The 27,152-nt window shown below is 37.9% G+C and overlaps 1 protein-coding gene across 2 annotated transcripts in view; it reads right to left on the bottom strand.

Annotated features, from left to right (window-relative positions):
* BABAM2 (BRISC and BRCA1 A complex member 2) overlaps positions 1–27,152 on the bottom strand; it is a 163,242-nt gene that overhangs the window by 47,559 nt on the left and 88,531 nt on the right. The window lies entirely within an intron of this gene.

Raw genomic sequence — 27,152 nt, 5'->3', positions numbered from 1 at the left:
ATGATATAAAAAATAAAACTTTGGTGTATCCTTCCCCTTCCCTCTCAAAAGGTATTGCTTACTAGTATTAATTCAAATTAATAATATTAAATATTTTTACTAAATAATAATTCATTAAAGAATATTTACAGGAAACAGATATAAGAAGCCCTGAATCAGTTGCTAGATGCCTCACTTTAAGTTTAAGTTTAAAGAGGGGGGCATGGTTCCTGTATCAAAGAACTATCACAATCTAGTATTTCAAGCTACTCTGCAGAGAGAGGAATTGAATGAGAGGTTAGGACGCATGTACATTGCAGAAAGGAGACTTAAACCTTTATCACTTACAATGTAGATAAATAATTTCCAAAGCATTTTGCTTTATTTCTTAAAGGTTGGTAGCAAATTCAGAGAAACATGAGTGAGAAGTGAAGAAAGGTCAGAGAAGGTTTTCACAGATAATTCAATGCAATAAGGAAATAACAGCAAATAACTCCCAAACCACCAGGAAAAGTTGTACGAAAGAAATCCAGACAAATAGAGCAGCAGCAAACATCACTGAACAGAAAAGGTAGATAAGATAAGCAACATGGGCAGATAAGTAAATAAAGAGAGCACTGTGCAGTCCTGTTATGTTTTAATTTCCACAGAAGTTCAAAAATGTACAAGAGAAAGACCATGTAGCCTAACCTCCTTCAATTTTCTTCTGCATGGATCTCAGAAAGAAGAGCAACTGTGAAACTGTGAGGCTGAAGACTCATCACAACTATGACAAAACAGGATTTTGGGTAAAGAAAAAGTCAACTGTAACTGAATTGTTCAACTTTTCCACCCTGCATTGGTTTGAGATACCAACATAAACCTAGGACTTTGTTTAAAATAATGAACTCTCCCCATTTCTCCTTCTCATGAACTGTGAAGGAGGAAAGTTGAGTCCGTCATTCTTCAAATTCCTGTTCTTCAGAAAGGTACCTTTAATGGCATTACCTGTTTTGCTGATATATTTATAACTACCTAAACTGTGAATATATTAAGGGCCTTCTAAGTAGCAAGTAAGATAACACTGGGCATTGGCTCTTCTACTTCAAGGGAAAAATGTAATAACTTGGAAGAGCTGTGTCAAAGGAACTAAAAATGGCATAGCATGAAGACAGGAGTTAGGAATTACAAATTTTTGAAAAAGAAGAAAAAGAAAGAGAATACTGGACTGGTGGTATGCTGTGAGCAGTATGCTCCTCTGAAGCAACAGCACCCAATAAATTAACAAAATAATCCAGGATTTATTTATTATAAGGATCCCTGGAAATTCCTCACTGCATTGAAGCCTGGGTGGTATGCTACACAGTGCTTTACAGCATTTAAGATACTGATCTACTCTTTTATAATCCTCTCTGCTTTAATGATGATCTCCCAAACAATTCAATTGAACAGAATATGTATCACAAATCCATGTACATCTTCTCTTATTATCCATCAATAAAGTGGATAATATAAATTAATAACTGCTCTAAGACAATATCAGTTACACTTACAAACATATGTTGTATCTATCTGTAATTTCTGATGACTCTTACAGCATACATTCAATAACATCCAGTTTACTATATTGTGACTGTTCACACGGCAGGTAATTTTCCAGTACTTGTACCAAACCCAGCTAACCAGCAGTGTCTATCACAAAGCAAGAAAATGACTCTCAAAACCTTATGACTCTATAGCCTTCCCTGCCTACTGTTCTTGCCTTTTTCTGAAGAACAGTCATTTCCTATAACTTGCAGCCCTTTATGTTTTCTGATTGCACTTGCTCATATTGTTCCTTATTTTATTTATGTTCCCTCATCTACTTGCCAAATTACAGTAATTATCTCTTATTGTTACTCTTTTCCTATATTGCTTAATGCCTAACACTTGCAGTGACATAGTAATTTTGTAGAGCATTTATTTTTTGCCTCTGTGCTAAAACACTGCTGTGTCGTAAACTTCTCTCATGTAGTTTTTTTTCATTCTCCTTAGGCCATACAGTAATCCTCATTTGTGAATCTCATCTTTCTGAAGAAACATTTTGTATGAAACATCCTGTCCTCTGCTTCATCAGCATCACATTTAATTAGCTTACATGAAGAACAAGAAATACATACTGAGAGGGCAAGAAAACTTGCAAAAAAATTTCAGAAATGAAATGAGAGCAACATGCTTGAAAACTTCTGGATATGAAGTTGAGCATTTGGGTCATCAATAAGAATGCCTGAGGGAGACAGAAAGTTAAAGGAAAAAAATGTTTTTCTTTCATACATCTGGCTTCTGACACTGATTTCCATGTGTATGCAGCATGATTAAAGGGCATTCTTGCTCAGATCTTGAAATTGGCTTTATCTTATGTTCACAAATGATGTGGAATGCTACAAGTCTGGTCTGGTGCTCCTGCTAAATGCTCCAGGAGGCCGAGTGCACTCTGGTTTTATGTAAGCCAAATACACATGTGGACACAAGGCAAGAGAACATCAGTTTTTCATGTAAACACAGCCACTGTGGCTTGACAAACTAATATGAACCATGTTAAACTCTTACTCATTTAACAAGGTGATATCAATCTGCTCAGACAGTTTTTACAGTCCCTTTCAGAGTCTTTACCACAGGAATTTGTGTAAGTCTGTTTTGTTCCCATGAATACAAATAATTCAAAATTCATCCTAATATGTTCTCTTCAAAACAGAGGGAAGCAGAGCTGTGGATCACATTGCACAAGGGCAGCCTTTGGTAGGTGGAAAGACTGAGAAAAATTCTCAGAAGAAAACACTGGCACTTTGAAACTCTGGTCTTACACCAGAAATAACAAAGGTTCCTTCTGTAAAAAGGCAGACACGGGTCTACTTTTAAAACAGAAAAGGCAGAAAATAAACCCACAACTCTTGACTGTGTTCAAACTGAAGCAGGGACCCCATATATACACAAGAAACTGGAAATCTCATAATTTGTAACTTAACAGCAGTACTTAAGTTGGTCAGAAAGTGAATACAGGTATTCTCAGGATTTTGGTTACACTGATGCCTGGATTTTGGTCATGGAGCACATTCATTATAGCATGTTCTGCAAGGCAAAGACTGGAGCAAAAAATCCTTTTCACAAAGATTCCCCTTATCCCAGAGGAGATAATGAACATTCACAGTGTACATTCACAGATATCAGTCAGGCCATCAGTCAAACACAGACACTTCTACCCCTTAAACTGTCTTTAATGCTGCCCCTCTTTCCCTTAGAAGCTGCAAATGGCCATTGAAAGACAAAAATTCCACCTTATCACTTTTTAAGGATTTGATTAATATTACTTAACATTTAAGATGTTGAGTGGTAAGATATTGCATGGCCTAAATTGCATCTGCAAGTAGATGCATTTACGAATAAATATCAGATGCTTTGATAAACCAGGATCTTTAGTTGAAGAATGACATTTTCAGAAAGATTGTATGCTTTTAAATAACTTCTGTTCTGTCATTTAGTAAGAGTGAAATATTAGGATTCTACATCTTGAATTGCTTCCTAAATAAAGTATTCTCTTTTTGGAAAATACATTAAGGCTCTTGAGTCATATAGATATGTAAAAAAGATCAGATGATTACCAAAAATAAAAGCATTGAAGCAGTACTACATGTCTTATTAAAATACCTTTTATCCTAAAAATGCAAAGTGTTTCAAGAACACATAATACAATTTGTGTATAGTGCTTCTACAGTTTGCTTCAAATACATTAGTACACAATCCTTGATACAATTTCTGTCAGGGAATGAATATTTCTTTATGTGCACAAAAGCTGAGCAGAACTCACAACTACTTCAGAAGTGGAGTACAATCAGAATTTCTCAAGCAGGTCCTCAGCATCTTTCAAGGTTGAAGTTTACTACTGAGCCATTTCAGTTTATCCCAAGTTCTGCCTTCCATCAACTAATAACATCACAGTGTCACCAAAATCCCTTGGATACTACCTACTCAGGCAGGTTAACTGTCTTCTCATTTTACAACTTTTAAAGAAGACGCTGCACACTGTCTTATGCTATAGATCTGCAGCCACAGAAGTACATGATTTCAGACTGAGACAACTTCACAAGCTTTTTTTATTGCAAATATCTGTCACTCACGAAAAGTTATTTTTGAATTGACTAAAGAATGCAAGAAATGAAACCTTCCATATTACTTAAATCTATAAATAGTGTTTTAGAATTCTAGTTTACCTGGGCAGAAATAGCTGATTTGGGGCTCCTGCCTGCTTAGGTTACTATTTTGTTGTGAAGATGAGTTCTCAGAAATCATATGCTGTTTGCTTTTTCTACTATTTCCTGTCTTCAACATACAGGCCACTATTGGATGTTTTAAAGTGAGTTATAATAAATGTGCTAGCTTATGAAGATTGCAGGTCTGCTGAAGTTGGAGTAAAAAATAAAAATACCATGCCTCTACAAAACAAAACAAAACAAAAAAAAAACCCAAAAAATCCAAAAAAACAACACAGTTGTGAATTTAAATCTAAACTTTTCTGTATACAGCTTGTGTTCAAAGGGCTTCCTCCTTGCAAATGACTGAAGGCTTTTCCTTTAGTAACTACTCCTATAGTTAGTGTTTCTTTGGATACCGATTGTTTTTAATTTCTTTAAAAATCACAGTGGTTACACTGACAGAAAAGAAATCATCACACGCTTTCAGATTTTTTACCTTTCACTAAGAGCTCAGGGTAATGATGCAATGCCAGGATACTATACATGCCCAATTTCACTCCAGATTAAGAATCAGGCACAGGGTTTAAAAAAAAAATCAGCTGTTTTGAGATACAAAAGAGGGAATGAGATTTGATCCTCTTTTACTGAGGTAAATTCTTATCCACCTTGCTTTAAAATAATATACTTAGAACCATAGGATTTGGATCTATTATCCCTAATGTATGTTTTCAAGCTAGGAAAAAAAGCAATAGTGAGATGAGAGTCTTTAATATCATTAATCTACTTCTGACTTCACAAATGACAGCCAATCCAATAGCTTCTCCTATTCCTTTCTCTTGTTTGCTGGTTCAAACTTGGCATTTGTATAATACAATACACTATTTATTTATTTATTTATTTATTTATTTCAGTTACTACAGCCTTGGACACATAAATCCTTATCTTAATGTCTCCTTGATAAAATGAGATATTGCCTTTTTACCCCTATAACCACCTGTACCTCATACGTAAGCTCATATACGAAATGTGTAATATTAAGTCAACATTTTTTTTCCCCAAACCCCCAAAAGGATCACAAAGTTTTGGTTCACACATCTGCAGTAATTTGATCCTCTTCTGCACATGTGCTGTAACAACGCAACGTTACCAACGTTAATGTAATACCAATATATGGACATGACCTAATAAAGGTTGATGAATTACTTCTTTATGAGTTTTATGCATGTAAACATCAGCTATATTATCCCACCAATGTAATCTCTGTATTTCTTTTATTCTTGACTGTCTGCCAGTCAATGTTTACCCCCCCCCTTTATTTGCACGAATCAGGACTATTCACAGGACAAGTAAGCAGGAAGTTGGTGAGTAGCACAGTAACAAAGTCTGGTTTCCAGTGGACTTCTACAATGTATCAGACTGACTTTTTACACGGGCTGTGTTAAAGCCGCAGCACAGCAGGAGTACAGCCCTTATAAACATCAGAGAAACCACGCTGGAAAGATGTCCTAAATGCCTTTGCCAAATGAAAAGCTTCAAATGCTCTTTATGCCTTGCAAGATATCAGAGCATGCATTCAGGAGAGGAATCTTGACTGAAGAGAAGTTTTTTTCACCTGATGTTTAGTAAGGCATAAATTCTAATTAAAGCACTTCCTAAGATTTGAATATTTGTAATTTCTTTCTCCCATATTGACTCTCTGTTCACTGAATACTGAAGGGAGCTTCAGCACTGTATTCAGCACCGAATACAGAGGGGCTTCAGCTTTTCCTTCAGATGGCAGTAACAGTATCTTCCTCTTCTTAGTGGTTATATTCATAAAACAATGGGAATTTACTATTTTCGAGACTTCTACCTTTCTGCAATTTTTTTTTCAAATTGACCAGCAGGCTCAAAAAAGTTAGCAGGAGAAAAATGACAGATACCTGTACATACAGATAACATGATCATATTAATTTTACAGCAAACAAAATCAATTTTCTTAAGAAGCCAGATTAAAAAATAACCCTAATTTCCCACCACATAACATATCTAGGGAGGAACTGAAGTCCTTGGCAGAGGTAACCAGCAGGAAAATAGCCAAGACCTGAAGCTCTGTCCATGCAGAAAATGATAGCAATTCCAAGAAACCCACCCCCAAACCAACCCCATTGATTAACCTGAAATCTTCAACAAAAAACTGAAAATCAACTGATTAAACTCATATTGCACATGCAATTAAGGGAGAGGGCAGTGTTCCTCAGACACTTCCTGAATAAGAACAAGCATAGGAAACTCCATCCCATTAGGTAAATCATTTGCCAAAACCACTGCTTGTTCCAAGAGCTGCTACAAATGCCACAACCATAATACTAGCAATCTACTTTCTTTACCATTAGTGCACACGGGTGCATACTCAAAAGAAAAAGTTCATAAAATGTTCTGTAAACCAGAGGTGCCAAAGGAAGGTATAAATTGACACTGTCACAGAAAAAAATATTATATCTCTTGAGGGATGGAAACTGAATCAGCAAGGCAAATATGTTAGTCCTAATGAAGCTTCAAAACATTTGAAGCTCATTTGAAGGACTCATTTGAAACTGCTATCTCATATGGAAAACCTCAACTTGCAACTGAAAATTTTTTAATAAAAGAAACAAAAGAAAAATATTTATAATGGAAAACATGAGGCAATTTCCAATGGCAGCAAATTTCAAAGGTTGTTCACTCTCCCAGCTCCCAGCTTTACTGGAAAGCAGGAGTTGCTTAATACCACTGAAAACATCTGACAAAGGCCTTTTAGTCTAAGTTTAGAGATATGACCTTTTTTCCCCTCAACAGTCCAGAGCAGGAATCTATTAATCTTTATAGTTTTGGACATGTGTATTCATGACTCTCTTCTTGGGCAGTACTTACAGGGTGTGAAATTTTGAAGATTCCACCAGCCAGTTGGCTTTTTTTTTTTAAGCTGGGAATTTGTATTAGAGAAAAGGCTCTGGAATTTCTGCCAGTTTCACAGTAAGTTTACTAATCTTGCTTAGTGGGTAGGAAAACAAGGTGAATGAATCAACACAAGGAAAATAATGGTCAAAATACTGTTGATGGTGATGGAAACTTGCCTATGTTCACTGGGTACAGCAGAAAATATGGAAGCTTTACCACCACTTCTTAAGTTAGAAAATATTTTTGTACTCTGTCCATCTCCTTCCGTTAGAATTTTAAAATCTAATATAAAATTCATATGTCAGGAAAGGTCCGTAATTCCAGAAACCCATTCTTCTATTATCCAACCCCAATGCCATACAAAAAACATTGTACAAAGAAAGACCTATTGGTACGTGTCCTTGTTGCTCTTGTTTTTTCCACCACTTGACTTTTCAGAAAACTCTGAGCAGATTTTTCTATTCTTATACGTTGAAAAGGGGAAAAAAAATCGACCAGAAACCTGCTCTCAGTGGGTTCTGTTTATCAAGATTTTCTAGCAAAAGCTACTCACCATCTGATTTGCTACTGACTTATGGCAAAACAATTGCCTGTTATGCAAGGGTAGTTAGCTCTTGCAGGACAAAAGCCCTCCAGCACAAGTCGTTGCAGTTTAAACTGTTTCCATTTGGTGAATGCAGAGGATACTCCTGAATGTAGCTCTACCTACTCTTTTTTAAACTTCCCTTTAGTTTCTCGTAAGACTGCTCAAAGACTGATCATCCTTTGTTGGAGTCAATGAAGGTCATCTCAAACTCTCTGTAGTACTGATGATGGACATCACAAGCGAGAACTCAATGACCATTTAACATTAGCAAACAGTAGCCCAAGAGGCACCTGTACCTACAGAATCATCACCACTGGTTTTAAGCAGAGCAAAACTAAGGTTTTCCACCCAGATAAAATCAAGTCAAGGGAGGTGGCCATGGAAATGACAAAGACATGATGAAAGCTGGGTTTTTTCCTATGAGGGCTTCCCTAAGTTTTAGGGAAATGGGTTTATTTCAGAGCTCTCCTTCCCAGAATGTTTGTGTGCAGAGGCACTGACTGAAAGCTGCACTGATTCCTTCGCATTTAGGGGTAGTCCTGTCTCTCACATCTACAGCAGCTCTTAGAAAGAGTCACTAAGAAGCCTAAGTAAATAATTAGCTCTAACAGTGGTATTAAGTCAGCATGAGGGTTCACTAGTGACTTGTGCTGTTTAAAATGTTTGTAAATGACCTGACAAACCTGTGAGCTGCCAGGTGGCAGTTCAGGGATGACAGGTTATTGAGGGTAGCCAAAATAAACTCCAACCATGCAGAGTAATGAACAGGTTTTGAAGCAGAGGAACTGGATGACAGTAAGAAAGAGATTTAACATAGATGAGTATGAAGTCATACACAAAGAAAAAAACAACCCTAATGAAAAATGTAAATGGGCACCAAAGCATTCAGTTGCTCTCAGGGTTTTGATCAAAGTTCAGCTGAAATATCAACTCAGCACAAAATAAAGTCAAAACAAAAAGAAGTATGGGATCATGAGGAAAGAAGTAGAAATTTGTCTGCAGCACAACTGAGTCTGGAAACCAGAAAATGAGGACAGAAGACCAGTTACCATAACGTGATGAGTGATGTTGAAAATGTAAATAAGCACTGACTAGTTGCTGTCTATTCCAATAAAAGTGTAGTGGCCAGCAGGCTAACAGAAGAGCTAGTTTCAAAACTAAAAGGAGGGACATCTTAATGCAAGAGGTAGTGGAGCTATGAAATTCCCTGTTGTAATATGCATGCAAAGGGTAGGCTGGACAAGAACACAAAAGAAAAATTCATTCAGGATTACATATTAATCAAATTTCCTCAGCCACCAATGGCTTAGGGCTGGAGAATTCTTAGGGCAAAATATTGCATGTGCTAGCCCTGTTTCTATGGACTTTGTTATAATTTTCCACTTCCATGTGATTTTCTAGTGGGGTGGCATATTTAGATGATACTGCAAGGCAATTTACAGTGTAAAATTTTAATCACAAACATGTATCTCTCTATTTACATTAAAAAATTAAAAGGATTGTCACAGTTTTATGTGATTAAAGTAGATACAAATCATTTAAATGACGGTGCTTGCTTAAAAATGCAGTGGAAGTATTTGTTAGAGTAACCTGAACTAATGGGGAGAAAAAGGCAGAACTTTAGAATGGTTACATTTTCTTGTCCCTCAGAGAAGTTTTTAAATTAACTAATTTTGTTATCAGTAAAATGTAGTATACCTTCTAAGAGTTTTAGATTTAATGAAACGAATGAAACCTTTAAATAAATAAAGATCCTCTTTTGAGAACTTCAATAGCTCTGCAGAAATGACCTGACTTGTCTGACATGAACTCAGGCTGGGTGGAACATCTGGAAAAACACCCCATCTGAAGACGTAGGGCCTTGCCCTCTTCTGCAAGTACAAGTGATATGCCAGGGATCACGATGATTTTAAAAATGCACAGCTCTGCAAAACATACTGTGCTACCTTCCCCACCCCAGCTTAACATACAATCCCTCTGACAATATCAACAGTTACCTAACATGACATTTCACATACCACCACGATTTGGATGGCATGTGCTTGAAAGAGAACTTGAAACACTAACACTTAATGTGATGAGGTTTAGGAGAAGATTGAAGGAAGTAAACTGAGAATGAAGATTACAAAATGTCTCTTTTATTCCTCTGTGGAAACAGTATGAACAAAACAACCAAACCCCAAATGCTATTTACTTTGGGAAACAGGGTATGTCAAACTTCTCAGAGTAGGTGGAGTCAAGTAAGGACACAATTAGCCTAAAGACACCACCAGCAAATTGCTGCACACAGTGATATCCCTGTGTACAGGTATGGCTAGCTGCAAGATGCCAAGGGAGGAGGACAAGCTGTCCCTGGAAAGGAGTGTGGGGGGATGCACCATGACACAAGCAAACCCCATCCCCTAAATATGGCCATGATTTAGGGATGCACTTACACACTAGTGAAGATCCACTTACAGGCTGTGCTGGAGTTTTGATTTAGGGCCTCTTACCTTTGTTACTGAACACATTTTGTAATTAGCTAATGCTGCTGCTTGATTCTATTTGTGTGCTTTTTGTTTTTGAGCTGCTGCAGTATAGAGCAGAGATGTGAGTGATGAGATACAACTACCTCTGTTTAATCTTTTTTTTGACAGGATTGGGGAGAGACAGGGAAGACAACGACAAACATTGACTTAATACAATGTTCTTCTCCTTTGTTTGGTGTTTGGGAGAATTATAATGCAAACTTGATACTTGAGGTCATTTTACTAAAGGGAAGTAAGGTAAAAGTATTAGCAAGTGTAACTAGATGGTCCAATTTACTTCACGTCTTGCAGATCTTGGTACTAAAATCCACAGTCCATGAAATAGCATTACGTAAGACAGCAACAACAAAACAATCTCATACGAGCCCTCCAAAATTAAGATAAAAGCCCACAGAAAGTCTGCCTAAGTATGGGAGATAAATTCAGTGGCCATGGTCAAATCAGTCCTTGGCTATTTCACCGGGAGTTCAAACAAGATTTGTCAGAATTACAACATGGAAGAGATTATCAATCCAAAGGTCTGTTGATGAGGAACTGAAAGACAGCCAACCCACTTCCAAACGATCATTCCATTTCTTTGCTACATCCAAATCAGATAAAAATCGATCATTAACAGATTCTCTAGCATTCCCTTTCTTACTAGCTTGTCACCCCATATCACTGTAAAAGGTCATTGAACTGATGCTAAGATACTGCCAATGTCCCAGCAGCAAGTTACCAGAAATTTACTACTGTGAAAGAATACAGGTTGTATTTTTAAGCACAAACAAGTTTAGGAAAAAAAAAAAAAAAAAAAAAAAAAAGAATACCAAAGGGGTAAAAAGAAGACACTTCAAGTTTACACCAAAGAAAGATCTGAAAGGTGGATACTATTTGAGAATCGTGTAAGCTAGAGGCAAGGGGGGGTGTGTGTCACCATCTGAGACACTTCAGATTTGTAATTACATTGGAATACTATGCTGAAAGGTGGAAGTGGTCAAGAAGAATGGAACTATCTCATTCTTTTAAGAGAGGCAGATTTCCTGAAAAACTGTGTAGCTTGTTTTTAGCACCTGAGCTACACAAAGACACACTTCTCAAACATTAAGGAAACAGAAATTATTTGCATCTCTGCTCTGACTGACCTGACTACCTGAGAGTAGCTTTTTGTTAGAAATTAGCAATTGCAATAGTATTACTGAAGAGGCTGGAGGTCATGGTTATATACATCACAAACTTTTCAAGTACTGCATACTAATATCTAGATTGTTCCTTGTAACTAAGTCACCACTTTCTATTCTTCAAGACTGCCAAACCTGTGACATGCAACAGTTACCAACTGATTTAGCACACCCATAAGTTTCTAATATGATTGGCATCATACATAATTTCAGAGCATGAAAGACAAAATTGGTTGGGAAACATCTAATTTTTATCTTTCAACGTGACAATACATGAAAAATAGCATCTGAAATGCACAATTTTTTTGCCTAAGTAAGTGATTTCAAAATCCATGTATTCGTTGGGAAAAAAGAAAGACACCCAGGTCTTTACATGTCAAACTTACACTCCTATGGATTGTTTAACACCTGCTCCAAATTGCTTTGTTTTTAGAGACCTACCTTGGAAAGTGACCTATCTCAAGCTGTTGCCAATACTTGGAAAAGGCTATCTAGCCTTCAAGGAAATATGTATTTATTCAGTATCTAATTAGTTCAGAACCTGAAGAGCACTGATGCAAACCTGGCCAGGACTAAAAATAACTAACTGTAGCTCTTTGAACCAAACGCTGGGAAAGGTTGAAACATACATCCATGGTCTGTTTTTTCTAACTTTACAAGAAGAAATAAAAATGCAGTACATGTAAAAGCAAGGGATGCCTGGAGAACAGCTGACTATACACTATTATTTATCAAGTCTCAGGGTACATGTTTCATAAACCCAAAGATAGAAAGAAAAATTATTTTCATTTAGAATTTCATACTTTGCCTTGAAAATCCAGCACTCTACTATCTGTCTACCAGGAAACCCCCAGAATTGCTCAATTCTAATGAATAACCTGGACCTGGTATTTTCATCTTTTCCTCAATGTAAATACACATTAAAGGGGAGATGAAACACAAACAACTCCAAAAGTAGGAAGACCTGGAGAATAAAAGAGGAAAAGCTCCTAGTTGGGGAAAAAAAGAACTATACTTCAAAAAAGCATTTCTATTAGTTAAAAGAACAGGATATAGTTCATGCTGTTTTTTTAAAAATTTGTTACTTTAGTTAATTCTGTTGAAAGAAAGCTCCCAAGCCTAAAATTTCCCTCCTTGTGTCACTTTGTATACTGTTTTCCCTTTTTCATATGGTACTAAAGCTAGATAAATGAGATGTTTCTTCCCCAACAGTTAATTCAAACAGATCATTTGCATATTTTCTACATAAAACAGTTTTAAATAGTCACAGTTCTGACTGTCATTGTGACTGGTATTCTAATCAAGGTGCCCGTCTCCTCAGCAGGTACTGCATCAAGACTGCCCAGACACTGCAGTAACTTCAAAGGACCAAATTAATTCCCAAAATATACTTGTCTTTTTCCTTCCTAAGGATTTAGATTTCATATTGCATGTACAAGATTATAATCTGAACTAATCAAGGCCTGCTGCAGTATTCTGAGGAGAACTGAATTTATGCCATGTTACAAGTGTAAGAAATAACAAATAAGGCATATCACAGGATCATAACATGGGCTGGAAGGGACTTTAAAGATCACCTAGTTCCAGCCCCTCTGCCATGGACAGCCAGGGATATCTTCTACTCGACCCGGTTGCTCAGAGCCCCATCCAACCCAGCCTTGAACACTTCCAGGGATGGGGCATCCACAACTTCTCTGGGCAACCTGTTCTACATCCTCACTGTTAAGTGAGTTCCAAACTCCTTGAACATCATCATCTGAATTTCAGAACTACTTTCCCAAAAGCTCCCTATGAGTTCCTGTAACACAGCTTTACCTTCCCCAGTCTTAGCTATTTTTGTCAGTTTAAGACAACTACAAATGCACAGAAAAGCAAATTTTAAGTCACAGATAGATTTTTCACATGCATTCAGTTTCATGGTACAATCCAAAATACAGAGCCTACTACTCATTATATACTACTTGAGCTTTTTGAAAAGTTATGATAAAAGAAAAATCTGAAGTCATTCCCCTAGCAACACATAACAAAACCCATGACTTTCCCTGTAGAGCACTGATTTTATGATTAAATAAATTTATCCAAAAACCTTTTTATTGTAATATCCAAATGATAAGCAAACTAATTCTACTTCCTCCTCCATTCCAGGTGTGAATGAACACACTGACGGGAAAACTTACACTTCCTTGTGGCAAACAACACTTCCTCAAACTAATTATTTCTTATTTCCAAACAAAGGCATTTAGAGAGCCTGAAAATGCCACGCAAGCAAAAATGATAGAGCATTTAAAAAGAAATCCCCCATAGTCAATATACTGGAAGTCATCTCTGAATCATCACTGTCCTTCAGGCTTCCACATACCCTCTTTCACCTCCTTTAGCAGAATTTGGATCTGCCAAACCTGAAACAATTCTCCTTTTGTCCTTTAGGATTGAAGAGCTATTAAATTATCTATTTGCTGGTATAATAAAATCAAAATCTAGGTTGAGAAACTTACCACAAGTTCAACTGTAAAATATTACTGTGGTGGCTAACAACAGTTTCTAAGTTATTAATCCAATCAGACAGGTCTATGCCTGTCATCTTTGCCCAGATTTGAACTCCTGTTGCCCAAGAGAATAGAAATTGGTAATGCAGGAAGAAATGCTTAACTGTACAGTATTATTTGCTTGTGGCTCAGCAAGCACTTAACCACATATGTGAAGCTCTGCTAAGATGTCCTCCTACAAACAAAAGAACTTAAGGAAAAAAAAAGAGAGAACACAAACACAATCAGTAGTTGGCAGATTTTGGGTGGAACACTATTTACCTACTACTTGTTCTTAAAATAGAACCCAGTATTTTTACAGGTTTTAAGGACTGAATTAAATGAAAATATCTTTTCTGCCTGCCTGAAGATACAGTTTTGATCAGCTTGCCAGCTGCATTATCTATTTATTACTAGGTTACTGAGATACACTGGTGGGGTCAAAGCACAAAAACATACCAAATTATTAAAAAGATCTTTTTCATGGTGGAAAAAAAAGTACTTCTGCACATACTGAATTTTTAAATTTCCATTTCTTTAGAGGACGTAGCACAAATAACACCAGTGGAGATGCCAGAGGAATCTGTATGAGTGCATCTAAGTGTAGACAACCTCAAGACACCCTATAAAGTTAAGGCAGGGCAGTAATTAAGGAGGGTAACTGAGAAGACATTTTGCATTTAAAAAACTGACTATAAAAGAAAGAAGACATTTCTAAGTCTAGCAACATTTATCTGGTACAGATTGAGATTATCCGAGGGAGTCTCTATTTGCTTCTAGTTTCCTAAACATAAAGTCTTTCTGACACACATGAATATATTCACACATGCTGACAGCATTTGGTACTATTTTATCCCAGAAGGGTACCAAGAACATAAGCATATTAAAGTTTGCAAAAACAGATATTCAGATTGAGAGACAGTAAAACATTTTATCAGTAGAATAGCACTAAGGAAATTGTGTATACTGTATCCCTTGCATATTTTCAAATCAAGCCTGGATAAAACTCCTAAACATTTACAAAAAAAAATCCTTTCTGGTACTGTGGTAATTGCGACATGCAAGGGATGGCTTGTTGTCAAAAATAAGAATTAGACATGAACCACCATTGTCAATTTGACCATGCCAGAAACGTGAGCTCTCCTTTAGTCCCTAAAAGAATGGTGAGAGAATGGTGCAGAAGACTTTCCCACAAATTTTGTCAGTTTCCTTCTGTGGCTTTAGAAAATAACTTAATGGCACCATGTATTAAAGGGGTATGCACGTGCAGTACAAACATAACCTGCCCAAGAAAAATGCAGAAGAATAAAAGAATATGCACACACATAAAAATGAAAAAAGCCACCCCAAACCATGTCCATTAACAGGTCACTTGTACAAAAGACATTGCTGCTAGCACAATGTGCTTATAAACCCTCCACACCCCTACATTCTTGACTTTAAAGGGAATCAGCTGTAGGACCTTGTTAGATATAAATTAACAAAAACAGGGAGTTGCCTTGGTGAAAAGTAAACAACATTCCAGTTGCAGAGTCTGATGTAACATGGTGGTTGCATATAGACTCTACTATTAAACTATTAAACAAAATATGCTGAACAGATTGGTGGATGAACAAAAATAGAATGCTAGACTTTCACAGCATTAGTATAACAAACAAAATCAGGATAAATCTATCCTTTTTCCTAACATTTTAAGTGTACTCAGTTGTATGTGTAAAGTACTCAGCAATGCCAGTTGCATTGCCAGGATCATTCACTGCTAATGACTAGTGCTCTATTTCAGGGTATTTATTTACTTTTTAAAAAATTCTGCTATAGCATATGAAATTAAGAAAGGAAAATACAAATTAGCATCTGTGTATTGAAAAGGCAACTTGAAGCTTTCAGTACACAGAGCCAAAAAAATAAAGTAAGAGAGATTTCCCAGTATTATGTGCCTTTGTGTTGCAAGGCATAACACTACCCATAATACTGACCCAAATTCTTCAATATTGGTCCCGTGCACTGTTCTAATTTAAGTCATGCACCAGTCCAAAAGGCCTATGCATTTGTGATACTTGTCAGAATGCAGAAAGCTCATGCCCTTGTTCCTTATGCTATCCTTTCACTGTGACAGCAGTGAGATAAGAACTTAATTTATCTTTCTACCAGCTTATCATGACCTCCAGCCAGAACAAATCCTAGAGAGCAATATGTCCTTAAGAACTCCCCCGTCCCTGTTGCTGGAGAAGCATGATGAGACTAACTAAAAAAGCCTTTGCTTCCACACTGCAGTACATGGCATACTGTTAACGACATTGTGCAATACTGCTACGACCAACTGCACAGCTTCAGTCTGCAGGGACATTTATGTCCCAAGGACTGGGACAACTGAGGCCTTGGGAGTCCCAGACTGGACTTTCAGGAGAGGTCCTCCCCTAAGGAGGGTGGCAGAGCCTGGCAGAGACTGGTTCCTCCGGGAACCTGCAGGATCTCCACTGGAAAGTGCTCAAGACATGGACAGACTCTGCAACACAAAACCTGAGCTAGTGCTGGTGGCAGTCCCATGCCAAGCAGGAAGCTGGCCTAGATGATTCAGAGTTCCTTTGCAACAGAGAACTCTATAACCACTACCACTTACTTTTTTGCTGCAAAAGAATTTTCAACAAAACCACTCCAGCAATCCTGAGTTAAGGTACTTGATGTATTTTATGAATTGATGTGACCACCAACATTTTAATGTCATACTATGAAAAGACAGTAAAGAAATTCATAGTAGTGAGAAACATAATCTTTTTAATGCTGAGACATGTAGTCTAAATAGAATACTGTCACAGAGGGGAAAAAAGGTTTTTTCAATTATATGTAGATAAATACAATATAATGAAATGTTTTTGCTTTCACTGTTGCATAAAAATCCTGAAGCTTTCACTACTTTTATAAATGGAAACAATTAATTATGAAGATAAATAATGTTAAAAGAAATGTAAAATAAACAGAGTTAAAAAAACTAATGCTAAAATGCTTTAAAATTAAGAACAACGAAGGCACTGGAATTGTAGACAACACTAAATGATTGCTCTGGACATGTACTGATTCACTGTCAAATGGGCTGTTCGGTTTTTATAGATCAAATCTTACCTTAACTTTTACCTAAGTTTATGTTACCTAAACTTTCAACAAGACTTGCTTTGTCAGGACGTACATTCATCATTCAACTCTTCTTGCAGTTTCTGTGTCAACTGCAGGAAAAACTGTTACCTGGCATGCAAAAAACCAGAGCCTCACTTCTCGAAAACAAAACAAATTTTCAGAGATGTGTGTGGAGCTGAAAATGAACAGCCAAAAGAGAAACCAGAAAATAGAGATTGAATGTAAAGAAATAAAAACCCATAGAAGGCAGTATGAGAAACCTAAGTGATAGGCAAATGAACAAAACAAGAGTACCAATTTAAAACAGGGTTTGAGGAGGTAGAAACCAAGTTACACATTCATTATAGGCACAAAAGAAACACAGTGTTTGAACCGTGGAACAAATTAGGAGAATCACTACATAATTACACATACATGTCATCTAACCATCTTCCCATTACAGAGCAAAAGAAAAAAAAAAAAAAAATCTGGGAAGTTGACCAAAAATATGACCTGAAGGAACTACCTCCACAGAATGTCCCAGAAAGCCCTGCCTGCGTGGAGAGGTCTAGGGAAGAGCAGTGGGCCCACACAACCTCCCAGGACAGACAGAGGTTGCACAACTGTTTGGGTTAATATCAAAGGCAACCTTGAAGAAAGGAAAAGGAAAGGAAAGCAAGCAGCAGTCACACTGAAGAGCAGAACTGCTTTGCACGCAGTACTTAACATATGGAATAAACAGTGCTGAGGCAACACAAGGGAACAATTAGTCTAAACGGTTTTGTAAATATGTTGGACAAATACCAGAAGAGAAGAATACTGAGGAAGACACTGACTAATTCAGGAGAGGGAAGGGGCCTCGGTGGCTTTTCTGGCCTCCTTCTGTCCTTACGTGCCCTGTATTTATATTTGAACACTTGCATTACCCAGCATATAGGCTATTTAAGGTCAGGAAAGCATTGCAGTAGCGCAGCTGCCTCCAGCAAGCAGTGCTTGACATCACTAAACCACACAGAAGAGCACAGCCCTTTCATTGGCTTCAACAGCAAATATCTGCAAGCAGAATTGTCTCGCTCTATTTGTACAGGTTTTTCCACTGCACTGTGGTGTCTGCAATTTCAGTACTAACTGAGTTTTGTCTGCTGAAATTGTTAAATAGATGAAGTTTCCTCTCCATGTATTTTTAGCAGCCCCTGACCAGAAACCAGCTCAAAGAATTTAGTTTTAAAATCCAATTAAGAAGAATCTATACTTTCATCATCTTCATTTTCAGTTCTTGCCAAATTTAACTTGTCTTCCTCCATGGGTTGTTTGACACGTACTGCATGCACATACTAAATATCACACACAAGATCTCTCATTTAAATTCTGTAATATTCTTTGTGGACACACAAGTATGTTTTTCCAAACTATACATAAAAAGAGTCCCATTCATTAACACAATGGCCATATGATTTGTTGCCTATAGTCTGCACTTTCATTTAAACATAGCTAAAGTTTAGTATTGTTAGAGGATGCCTGTGCCAAGTTCAAAATTCAACAGATCCTTGTGATTTTTTAGGGGACTCTTCAGAGTAAAGCTCCTAGAAAAGAAGTTCATGATATTCCTGAAGGGGAATCTGTTATCGAGGAAAAGACTATTCAAATAAAAAAGTCTCACCTTTGATAATGTATTTTATACATTTTCTCCAGGTCCAGTCACAACCAGCCAAGCAGCTTGAAGTGGTTAAGTAGCGGGACAGACTGTGACTGTCGCACATGCCTTAAATAAAATAAGCAATACAATGAACCACATTCTTGACAATAACAGGGAAAAGGAAACCCCCAGAAATTCTGTAGTCACATTTAAAAAATCAGCCATGATTTATTTTGGGAAAATGGCATCTTCCCACAGTGGACAGTTAAGGCGGTATTAATGTTCCTTTCACGAAAGCATCAAGTTTAAAATTCCATTGATTATTTGCAGGAAAGATGGGAGGCAGAAAACAAAGGAAATTGAGAGGTGATACCCAGTAGTACTGTGGGGTAAATAAGTGTATGGGAAAAAGGTACATTGGCAGGGAAACCACCCCTCCTGGTAATGTCAAAGAATGCACTACAATCTTTTATCACAATAACAGTGGGGCCAAGACCCCTCCCCTTATATTCTCCCTCCTGCCCATCAGATTCCCCACACTCCTCAATTCCTCTGCCATACTCCTCAATTTATGCTCCCTGTACTTCCACATTCCCTCCTGGGACACCAGTAACAGGAATGTGGTTCCTCGCAGGTACTACCAGCTCTCCCCGATGGGGGGGATGGGGGGCAAGGAGAGAAGACAACAGAGACAATCAGAGGTCTTTCACATACAACTTAATTCTGTTTTTCACACTTGTCATGGGTTGTATCTGAAAATCCTTAACTTTTCACTTTCCAGTGGTCAGAGATTTGTACCAATTGACTATGGCCATTTGGAAGCAAGCATTAAACAGTAGCTGAAGTTTTGTTAATTGTTTGAAATAATAAAATAGAAAAAGTCTGAAGACAGAACACTAATATGCAGATCACAATCAGAATGAAGTTCTCTGAAAACAAATGGTTTAATCACCATATTCAGAAAGCAAACCCCATATCCCAAATATGTAAAAATCAACTTCAAGAAAGCATACTTTGTTAAGATACCACGTTCTGTAGTGGTGGGTTTGCATTTACATCAAGAACTGGGAAAAATACCCACGCAGCAACAAAAGTGGGTTCAAAGTGTACTCTAGGAAATCTGAGTTTTCGTAACTGTTGAATAAATGTGCCTTTCCATACCCACTGCATTTTCTGCCAAGATTCTAATTAACTCATTTAACTACTGCTTGACAGTTTTGGAAATTATTACCCAGTTAGAATGAACACAGTACAACAACTAAATCTCAGGTCTGATCTGAAAGAAAAACCTTCCATGACCTGCTCGTGCCACTTTCCATCCTTTGCCAGCAGTCCTGGTGAAACAACGAGGTCCCAGTTGACTGGACATCAGCAAATGTAATGACCGTCTATAAGAAGGATCAGAAGGAGGATCTGGATAACTACAGGCCTGGTAGGCCTTGTGCTGGGGAAGGTCATGGAGCAGATTATCTTGAGTATCACCATGTGGCACATGCAAGACAATCAGGGGATCAGGCACAATCAGCATGGGTTCATGAAAGGTGATCAACCTGGTCTCCTTCTATGACAGGGTGACCCATTAAGTGGATGAGGAAAAGGCTGCAGATGTTGTCATTGGCAAGCCTTTGACATCACTTCCTACCAAATTCTCCTGAAGGTGCTGGCAGCCCATGGCTTGGACTGGTGCACTCTTCACTGGGTAAAAAACTGGCTGGATGGCCAGGCCCAGAAAGTGGTGGCGAATGGAGTTCCATCCAGCTGGCACCTGGCCACTAGTGGGGTTCCCCAAGGCTCAGAACTGGGGCTAGTCCAGTTAAGAATCTTTACTGATGGTCTGGACGAGGGGATCAAGTGCCCCTGTTTGAATTTTCAGATGACACCAAGTTGGGTGGGAGTGATGATCTGCTGGAGGGCAGGAAGGGTCTGCAGGGGGATCTAGCCAGATCGATGGGCTGAGGCCAGCATGAGGTTCAATAAGGTGAAGTGCTGGGTCCTGCACTTGGGTCACAACAACCTCTTGCAACGCTAGAGACTTGGGGAACTGCATCTGAAAAGCTGTCCGGTCGAAAAGGATCTGGGGGTGCTGGTCAATAGCAGCTGAACATGACCCAGTGTGTATCCAGGTGGCGAAGAAGGCCAATGACATCCTGGTCCATATCAGAAATAGTGTGGCCAGCAGGACTGGGGCAGTGATTGTCCCTCTGCACTCAGCACTGGTGAGGCCACACCTCGAGTGCTGTGTCCAGTTTTGGGTCACTCACTACAAGAAGAACATTGAGGTACTTGAGCGTGTCCAGAGAAAAGCAATGGAGCTGATGAAGGGTCTGGAGCACAAGTCCTATGAGGAGAAGCTGAGGAAGCTGAAGTGGTTTAGCTTAGAGAAGGAGGCTCAGGAGGGACTTTATCTCACTCTCCAACTACCTGAAAGCAGGATGCAGCCAGGTGGGAGTCAGCCTCTTCTTGCAAATAACAAGTGATAGGAGAAGAGGAAACGGCCTCAAGTTGCACCAGGGGAAGTTAGGATTGGATATTAGGGAAATTATCCTCACCTAAAGGATTGCCAAACACTGGGACAGGCTGCCCAGAGAAGTGGTGTAGTCGCCACCCCTGGAGGTATTAACAGATGTGTAGACGTGGTACTTAGGGACATGGTGGACTTGGTAGTGTTGAGTTTACATTTGAACGCAATCATCTCAAAGTTATTTTTCAACCTAAATGATTCTATGATTACATTTACTGATAAATTACCAGAAGCCTCAAACTTGTCAGGTAATTTTAAAATTTGATGCTGTCAGTAACTTGGAAGCACTTTTCCTCTGCAAGAGCAATTTAACTCCAAAGAGGCAGTCTTTGGAATTAAGTCTGTTTAACGACAGAGAAACTACTGCTTCAATTGTGATTTCCAGCAATCTAACTTTGTATCTAACTGCTGTTTTTTTTTTTTAAAGCAGAATTTAATACCAGGATGTTATCAATGAAAGAAAAAAAATTCAGAAAAAACCCAGAAAAACTCCAAATTCCCCTACATATGAATTTTACCTGAACCTGATTTTTCCACTGCATTTTGAAGAAACACCTAGTCAGTAATTGTTTAGGTTAACACTTAACCCCAGTTACCAGACCCTATTACTGCCACACCAAATGCCACACAAAAAAAAGATGATACCTGCTACAAATTTCTTTTGTCAGCCTAATTAATGTTACAGAAAACATTTCAAGGAGTTCAAAGTGTCCATACCATTGGTCCAGAGTTCTTTAGGACCTTTTGTTCCTGAAATGAATCTCAGTATCAAAATAAACACAATCTAAGAAAGTAATTTAAAAAACAACCCATATTGCAGAGAGAGAGAGGAAGATTTCAAAAATACTAAGTACTGACCTAGCTAGTAATGAAGATGACAGTAACTTTCAATACTGTTGCCAGGATTAGTTTTGACTAATTAAAAGTGCTTTTTGACAATAAATAAATTATGTGTGTACAAGTGAAAAAAGGCAACAACTTAATGGAGAGACTTGATCTAAAGGAATCAAATGGGTTTAAAATTTGTGAAATTTCTGTAGACCATTCTACCCTAGTCAGAAGGAGAATTGAAGAGGGTTGAAGTATGCAGAGGGAGTTGAAGAGGGTTGTATTGAATCACTTTTTCATTTTCTTTTGTGATCTTTTACTAATGAATTTTTCTGTATGTGTATTTCAACCATACAAGAAAATCCTTGAAGTGATAAAGTGCTTGATATATCATGTAAAAATACTCCCTCCACCATCACATTACAGAACCTTAAGCATACAGGCTGACACTCAGAGCCTGACAAAACCTCCAGAAGATACAAATCCTTCCCAATACTCAGCTCTACGTTTTCCTCTGAGACTTGAGGCAATACTGAGATCTGGATTGCCACAAAAGATAAGTCAGACCAACAACTGTCCCATATCTCCTACACAGGGAAACTGGTACCTCATTACCTAGCAACAAAATTGGTCCCACTGAACTGCCTCAAGTATTTCATACCTCGACAAATAGGTCTAATTGCTTAGTCTCTTAACTGACTTAAAAATCTCACTAACTGAGCCATTAAAAGACAGCATTAACATATCCAGCATTAAAGCACCATTTAGATGATGGACACATAATCTTAGCTCTCCTACAACAATTTTCACTAATTGCTCTACAGCAGCTTCAGAGGGAAGGAAAAAAAGAAAAAAAAGAACAATCAGTACAGTTGAACACCTGGAATAGAAGTACAAGTCAATCTGCTTTGACTGCCAGTCCCAGTCTGTCCTGATCTCTTCTGAAGCTGTCAAGATGCCATCAGAAGTTGGTAGCAGCAAAACAGATTATTTTTTGGACACAAGCAGAGTACAAAGTAGTGCTAGGTTGGCAATCAGGTTATGGTACTGGCTATAGCTTCTGAAGCCTTGGCTGACGGGGGCATAGCACACTCAGCAGGCAGTAAATATGTCCACTGCACTGGCCAGGCACTGACCAAAGAAAGCCTAATGGAACAGGAAGCTCTGCAAAGCAACTACTATTCCTCCTGCTTCCCATGTCTGCAAAGATGTTCTGGGATTTGAAGAAGCCATGGTCTGCCATGGATGACTACGAACAATTCTACTGAAATCATCAATTCACAAGAATAATCACATTTTAGTATGCCAAATTGAAGATCTTCTGACTTCTACAAAGCAGACATATAAAAAGGCCTAAGCACAACCATTCATTTAGTGACTGTATATTCATAATCTGTCTGAAACAGTAGGCTTCTACTGGAGGCAGCATGGCATGCCAGCTTCAAAGGTGAAGCCCTTCACAGCTCCCCTGTGTCTCAAACATAGCAAGAGACAGTACTTGGCAGTAAATGGGTAATATTCTATGGTTTTCCTCATCCAGCTACCAGCAGAAAGCACAGGTAACAGACAGGAAATACCTCAAAGCAAACACATGTTTAATTTTCTCTTCAATTTTTTCTTCCATCAGTGAAAAACATACAGGAACATTCAAAACCGAAGAGCTCAGATCAGGTTCTTGTTATTCTCCCCTGCCTGTATGCGAAGGTTAAACGCAGTCACCGAACTCTGCATACCACCCTCAGTCATGAAGAACCCTCTGGCACAGCTCCCAGACCAGTAAAAAACGACCATTTCAGTCCCCAAAGCATGGAGCCTGATCCATTTAAGCAAAACAACTTCTAGTGACAGCTGGTTTTCTTAGCATATTCACGTCCGCGTATTTATCAGAGAAAAGCCCTCCAGGACAACAGTGTTTACTGCAGGATTATTTCTGTGAACACAGGGAACATAGCATTCACTGAGCAACAGCATTTCTACCCTAATATAGTTTTTTCTTAAAATGTGAACCAAGATGAACCCATTTTTATATTCTTTAGCATGGATGACTCACAAAAGAAAAAAAAAATATATAAATCGAATTTTTTCTCTTAAGAAAAAAGCCCAAAACCTTCTGATCCACATTCATGTGTAGTATGCTGACACAAACTTTTAAGCATTAATATAGAAATTCAGCTGTTCAACCCTGAACTGATTCTTTGAATTTAGAGTCTAATGACTTTTAATAAATGGGAAACAAAGATATGATGGGCAGTTTTATTACAAATTTCCATCCCACATGAGTATCTAGTATACTGTCACTAGAAAGGCAATTTTGAACAAGATGCTTTGTACCAATAGGTTCAGAGCCACTATGAATAACTCATGGAAATGCATCAGAGACAAAGGGTAAATATCCCAGCAGGTCCTTATCATGCCTTCGAGCATGGCTGTGCCTACCTAGCTCAGCTGTATGACTCTCTTCTCAAAGCACAGCAGCTCACAGCAGAGGATGGAGAGCATCCTGAGACAAGTCCCCCACCCTGAGGTGGGAGGAAGGGAAGGATGAGCTGGGGACCCTCGTGGATGCTGACAAGCACCAATCTCTCAAGTTGTGTGGTCAGTCTGTGTGGTTTCTCAGCTTACCACTTCCTACAGAAGTGTGCAGAAACTGTTTTCTATGATACTACAGTAAAGATACTAGCTTTTTAAAACAAATACATCTCATAAATATCTCATGCTTCCTTTTATTTGGTCTAATTTTGAAATAATTGAAAGTAACTGTTATTGGCATCTGTTTATTGATGTAATGCAATAAAAAGTCAGAAGAATTATTAAACCTATAGAATGCAAGCTTTTTAAGTGATTGATTTCAAATCAAGGAAACCTTAAAAGTTGCTGTTAACATGTTTTGAACAAATAGTACAGAAATGAACTTTTCAAATTAGCATGTTTTAATGAAAGAATTAAACCAGGTATTATTATGAAGAGTTATTGATGAGATTTTTATAAATTAATAAAAGTAATTCCCATCCATAAATATGGGTTTGGTTAGTTGATTGTTAGAACTGCACTTGACAATCTTGCAGCCAGACATTACACCATACAAGTCAATAAAGCACCAGTATTGACTTGGATGATCCACAACTGCTCTCTACTGCATTTCTACCTGCTGCTTCAATATGTGAACCTTTTCAAGCCAACCAGTGTACTAACATCTTCACCCCAAACCTAAAAGGTGGACATTTCCCTGATTTTGGAAATCTCTCTTACAGAGTCTAACAAAGTGCAGTCAAAGTCTTAGTATTATTATGTCTACTATCAATTTAAAAAAATAGAGCAAATGTGTTTTACAAAAACCCTTCAAAGCAAAAGACCTATATTCACATTTCTAGGACTCAAACTTGCTGACAAGATCTGTGGGTATAGATCATTTTTAGAAAGGGCAATGCGGGAATGTGTGTTTATATGGCAGAGCACAAGAGCAATGAAACCTCCTGGGAAAGCAGGAGATAACTCACTTTACACAAACAGGCCCTTTTCCTCTTATTGCTCCACAAGCCTGAAATGTTATTTCATATGTCAGGAAAATGCTATTCCTGTTTGCTCATTCTTCCTAATGTGAACACATTTTAGTGTTAGCAAAATAATTGTGGGAATTTGGTATTTTTCACATTCTGTTGAGTTCTTGTGAATGTTATGTTGGGAACTATCAACTATTACTTGGAACACCTCAAAATCTGCTGCACAGAACAAAAACACTGGTAATTTGCTTACATGGCTTTTGTAGATCCAATTACTGTGAGCTGCAGGAAGGACCTTTATAAGCAGAACACAATTCAAATGTAACATGCCATGGCCTCAAGTCATTATACTAATCCTGAGGGCTTCTTGAAGCTTTTTATACTTTTGGCAAAAAATACAAAGAAGTACACATTGTTGCTTCAGTTCCCAAACACTGGGAAGTTAAATATCTAGACTGTCGGCCCCTGCTAAACACAGCAGAGATTGGTTTTGGGAAAGAACAAGAGAGAACTGAATGTTTGCTATTAAAGCACAATTTTACAAACACTGGAAACATACGCATACATTTTTTTCATGGCACATAAGGAGTAGCCAGTAGCATAAAGGGAGGTGCAACAGCTCACAAGCAACTTCAGTAATTATGCATTATCAGTACCTAGATACTGTGATGAAATGTTACAAATGCAGAAAGACAGATTGACTGAGATGAGTTAAATATCTCAACCTCAACACACAGATCATGTGACAAGGTGTGGCACAGAACTCCAGGGTTTACTGGCACGATTTTAACGTGACTGCATCAGCTATAAATGACAAAAGCCATAAATACACCAGAATGTCAGATACATACCAATACCACTCAAATATCTTTCTGCTGTGATCGCTCTACATCACACATCTAAAATCAGATACTCTTTAGGGCACTGAGAGAAAATGCAATACTTTTAGGAAGACAAAGACTTCCTTTGTATTGCTATTCTGCTAGGTAACAAGAGGTTAACATCTTTCTAAAGATACTGCTGAAAGCGGGAAAATACGCAACGTATTCATTAGCTCGTAGATGATTTAGACAGATATACCTGGGTGGCCTGAAACATACTTAACCATCAACATGTGACTACAGCTGGAAATACAATGGAAACTAATGCTAGCCCATTTGCTTTTAAGAGTTCAGAAAAAGAATCCTCTGGAACATAGAAGAATAATTACATATTTGATGACAATTGTTCCCTCAGCTGATGCTGACAAAAAGGAATGAATTGATGAAAAATATGAAAGGGTGAAAGCTACTAAATACATTACCTGTGTGTTTGCACATGCACATGTAACCTACATTTTCTTAAAGTATCTCGGAAGTCTTATGTCTTTATCTAAGTCAAATTCTGGTGTTTATGTTCTAAACTGCATCCAAGAATTTTTCCATATCAATACTCTGTTGATCAAAATGTCAAGATACTATGTTTCTTCACTCACACAAACTTTATCCCCTTAAAACTGTAGTAGTCAGTATTTCCCATCTTTTCTCTACACAGAACAGTCATCACCAGTTCAGAGGAAAGTCAACTGCCCTATTAGCAAAAAAACAACACATCACTGAAACAATGCTATACCAGTTTGGATGTGGTATACCTGAAAAGTCTAACACAGTTA

The sequence above is a fragment of the Vidua chalybeata genome, chromosome 3, assembly GCF_026979565.1.
Source record: "Vidua chalybeata isolate OUT-0048 chromosome 3, bVidCha1 merged haplotype, whole genome shotgun sequence".
In the NCBI taxonomy this organism is placed as follows: domain Eukaryota; kingdom Metazoa; phylum Chordata; class Aves; order Passeriformes; family Viduidae; genus Vidua; species Vidua chalybeata.
This window is presented reverse-complemented; position numbering and strand designations above follow the sequence as displayed.